The following is a 4,449-nucleotide window of genomic DNA, read 5'->3' as shown; positions in this document are numbered from 1 at the left end:
GTTTTCTTGTTTTTTTATTTTATTTATTATTTTTATTTTATGAGTGTATTGCCTGCATGTATGTGAGTGCACCCGGGTTGTACAATGCCACATAGGGCAGAAGAGGGCTTCGGATTCCCCTGGAACTGAAGTTAAGGACTGTTTGTAGCTGCCATGTGGGTGCTGGGAATCAAACATGGGTCCTCTGCAAGAGCAGTCAGTGCTCTTACCTGCTGAGCCATCTCTCCAGCCCCTGAGACCCTGTCTTAAAAGAGAAAAAAGACAAATTTTTAAATGAACCTGGGCTGTCCTCCCTGGCTGATGGCACAAGACCATAGTTGTTTGCCACGTGGCCCTCCCTGTAGGGCGAGTTCTGTGTCTTTTTTCCTCCAGTGTGAGGTTCAAACCACAAGCCTCACCCATGATGTGTGAGCTCTAACCACTGGCTACACCCTCATTCTGGAATCTTCTTTAACCACATTCTGGAAGTGACTGTGAGTTTTTAGTTTCTTTTTTACAGTACTGGGAATTGAACCCAGGATGTGTTGCATACTAGGTAAGCATTTTAACAACTGTACGACATCCCTGGATGATACCTTTCTCTCCGTTATTTTATTATTTTATTTATTTATTTTCTGCTTTGTGTTGGTGCTGGGGATTGAACCCAGGGCCCCATGTCTGCTAGACAAGCACTCTGCCACTGTAACCTCCCAGCCAGCTGTGTATTCACTTTGTGTATGTTTGTGTGTTTGTGTTTGTGTGTGAGAGTGTGTTTGCCTGTGTGTATGCCTGTTTGCACACTTTCCACTGTATGATTATGGGGATCAAAGGCAACTTGCAGGAGTCAGTTTTCTCCTTCTAGCATGTAGGTTCCAGGGCTCAAACTCAGTGGTCAGGCTTGGGAACAAGTTCCTTAACCCACTGAGATATCTCCCCAGCTCTCTCAGTTATTTTTATCCCTTCTTTTTTCCCTGTGGTAGACTACACATTAAATTATCATTAAATTATGAAATGTATCATTGCAACACCCCCCCCCCCCGTTTTGGGAGGGTTTGTTTGTTTTGGAGGTTTGTTATTCTTTTTTTTAAATATTTTATTTATTATTTTTATCTTATGTGTATGAGTGTGTTGCCTGCATGTATGTGAGTGCACCCGTGTCGTGCAATGCCACGGAGGTCAGAAGAGGGCTTCGGATTCCCCTGGAATTTTATTATTGTGCATGTATATGTATGACATATGGGTGTAAGTGCAGACATGTGTGTGCCACGCATGACTGTGGAGATCAGAGGGCAACTTTTGGGAGCCTGTTCTCTCTTTCCAGTGCAGGAATTCAGGCATTGAACTCAGTTCATCAGGTTTTCAAAGCAAGGACTTTTACCCGCTGAGCCATCTTTTTGGCCTTTTGTTGAAAGAAGGTCTCAAGCAGCCCAGGGTAGCCTCCAACTCACTACCTCCATGTATAGCCGAGGATGACTCTGAATATCCTGACCCTCCTGCTTCTACTTACGTGCATTTCTTAAAACTTTTTGGGTGTTTTTATAATTGGATATATTTATTATTGTGTATATGGTTATGTACGTGTACACATGGTGTATGGGCACAGGTTTTGTTTTATTAATTTAAAAAATTTAGTATTAGGGGGCTGGTAGGGGACCGGGCTCGTCGTTGAGGCGGCGGCTGCTCGGCAGGTTGAGGCATCGCCGCCATGAACAACCAGATCATCGAGGAGACGCTTGCGCTCCAGTTCCAGCACGCGGCCACCGGAAATAAACCAGAAGCTGTAGAAGTAACATTTGCAGATTTTAATGGCGTCCTGTATCATATTTCAAATCCTAATGGAGACAAAAAGTGATGGTCGGTATTTCTTTGAAATTCTACAAGGAACTTCAGGCATACGGCACTGATGAGTTATTAGAGTATACGGGAGTTTCGTGGTAAACCCAGAATCAGGATACAATGTGTCTTTGCTATATGACCTTGAAAATCTGCCTGCATCCAAGGATTCTATTGGGCATCAGGCTGGCATGTTGAAGCGAAATTGTTTTGCCTCTGTGTTTGAGAAATACTTTTAATTCCAAGAAGAGGGTAAGGAAGGCGAGAACAGAGCACTCATCCATTATAGAGATGACGAGACCATGTATGTTGAATCTAAAAAAGACAGTCACAGTAGTCTTCAGCACGGTGTTCAAAGATGACGATGATGTGGTCATTGGAAAGGTGTTCACGCAGGAATTCAAAGAAGGACGAAGAGCCAGCCACACAGCCCCCCAGGTTCTTTTTAGCCACAGGGAACCTCCTCTAGAACTGAAAGACACGGATGCTGCCGTGGCTACATCACCTTTGTGCTGTTCCCTCGACAGAGCAATGCCAAAGCTCGAGACAGCACCATCAACCCGAGTCATACGTTCCGAGACTACCTGCATTACCACGTCAAGTGCTCTAAGGCCTATATTCACACACGTATGCGGGCAAAAACATCCGACTTCCTCAAGGTGCTCAACCGTGCACGCTTAGATGCCGAGAAAAAAGAAATGAAAACAGTCACGGGGAAGACATTTTCATCCCACTAACTCTTGTGAACAGAAGAGGAAGCATTGTCGGCCCAAGGCTGGATCGCTTGCTGCTGGTGCACGCCTTTAATCCCAGCACCTAGGAGGCAGAGGCAGGTGGATCTCTATGAGTTGGAGGCCAGCGTGGTCTACATAGCGAGTTCCAGGACAGCTGGAGATACAGGGAAACCCTATCTCAAAAAGACAAAAAAAATTATTATTATCGTAGGTGTGTGTGATGTGGGAAAAGTGGCATGTGGGTGCCACAGCCTGTGATATGTACACATCAAAAGACAACTTTGCAAAGGTTCTCTCCTTCCATCATTATATTGGTTCTGGGTGATCCAACTCAGATCATCAGACTTTTAAGTCTGAGTCCCTTTTTACCCAATGAGCCATCTTTCAGGTCCTTTTTGAACATTTTGAGACAGGATCTCATGTAACCCAGTGTGGCCTCAAACTCACTATGTAGCCAAAGATGACCTTGAAGTCCTGATCCTCCTGCCTTTACCTCCAGAGTGCTGGGATTACAGGAGTGCACCACCATGCCTGGTATATGCTGTGCTGGGGATCAAACCTAGGGCTTCATACATGTTAGGCAATTCCAGTCTTTTCCCATGACCACTTTTATTTTTTTTCAGAACAGGGAATTGAACCTAAGGTCTCCTGTATTCTAGGCTCTACTGTTAAGCTAAATCAGTTTACCATCTGACGTGTGTGTGTGTGTGTGTGTGTGTGTGTGTGTGTGTGTCTCATGTAGCCCAAGCTGACCTCAAACTCAATATGTACCTTAGGCTGGCCTTGAACTAAAGGCACTCTTCCCACCTTAACACTCAGAGTTCTGGTATTATATATGTTAGCCACCACACCTGACTTTTTTTTTTTTTTTTGATGTGTATGTGTGTATTGCCTGCATGTAGGTAAGTGCACCTGTATCATGCAATACCCTTGGAAGACAGAAGAGGCCATCGGATCTCCAGAACTGGAGTTACAGACAGTTGTTAGCTGCCATGTGGGTGCTGGGATTCGAACCGGGGTCTTCTGCAAGAACAACCAGTGTTCTTAACTGCTGAGCCATCTCTCCAGTCCCCACACCTGACTTTTTTAAAATAAATTTTTAGGGTTGGGCGTAGTGGTGCACGCCTTTGATCCCAGCACTTGGGAGGCAGAGGCAGGCGGATCTCTGTGAGTTCAAGGCCAGCCAGGTCTACATAGTGAGCTCCAGGACAGCTGGGGCTACAGGGAAACCCGGTCTCAAAATGACCAAAAAGACCAAAAAAAAAAAGTAAAATAAATTTTTATATTTTTTTATTTAGGTGGGGGTGAGGGAAGCATGTGTGTCACAGCACATATGAAATTTAGAGGACTACTATGGGAGTCAGTTCTCTTCTTCCACCATGTGGGTCCCAGGGATTGAAGTCAGGTTGTCAGGCTTGGCAGCATGCACCTCTACCCACTGAACCATCTCACCCAACCTGGACCTAATTTCATTCTTTTTAAATATTTTGTTTATTGGGGCTGGAGAGATGGCTCAGCAGTTAAGAACACTCACTGTTCTTGCAGAAGACCCGGGTTCAATTCCCAGTACCCACAAGGCAGCTAACTGTCCATAACTCCAGTTCCAGGGGATCCGACAGCCTCTTCTGTCCTCCGAGGGCATTGCACAACACGGGTGCACTCACCTACATGCAGGCAATACACACATACAAATAAAAATAATAAAATATTTAGCCAGGCATGGTGGCACACGCCTTTAATCCCAGCATTCGGGAGGCAGAGGCAGGCAGATCTCTGTGAGTTCAAGGCCAGCCTGGTCTCCATTAGTGAATCCAGTCCAGCTGTGGCTACAGGGAAACCTTGTCTCAAAAGAGACCAAAAAATAAAAAAATAAAAAATAGTTAGCCGGGCGTGGTGGCGTACT

General features: G+C 45.2%; 1 pseudogene; it reads left to right on the top strand.

Annotated features, from left to right (window-relative positions):
* Window positions 1-1,684: 1,684 nt before the first annotated feature.
* LOC103744815 lies at window positions 1,685-2,571 on the top strand (annotated as a pseudogene).
* Window positions 2,572-4,449: the final 1,878 nt, after the last annotated feature.

The sequence above is a fragment of the Nannospalax galili genome, unplaced genomic scaffold (assembly GCF_000622305.1).
Source record: "Nannospalax galili isolate Female #2095 unplaced genomic scaffold, S.galili_v1.0 scaffold842, whole genome shotgun sequence".
Taxonomy (NCBI): domain Eukaryota; kingdom Metazoa; phylum Chordata; class Mammalia; order Rodentia; family Spalacidae; genus Nannospalax; species Nannospalax galili.
This window is presented reverse-complemented; position numbering and strand designations above follow the sequence as displayed.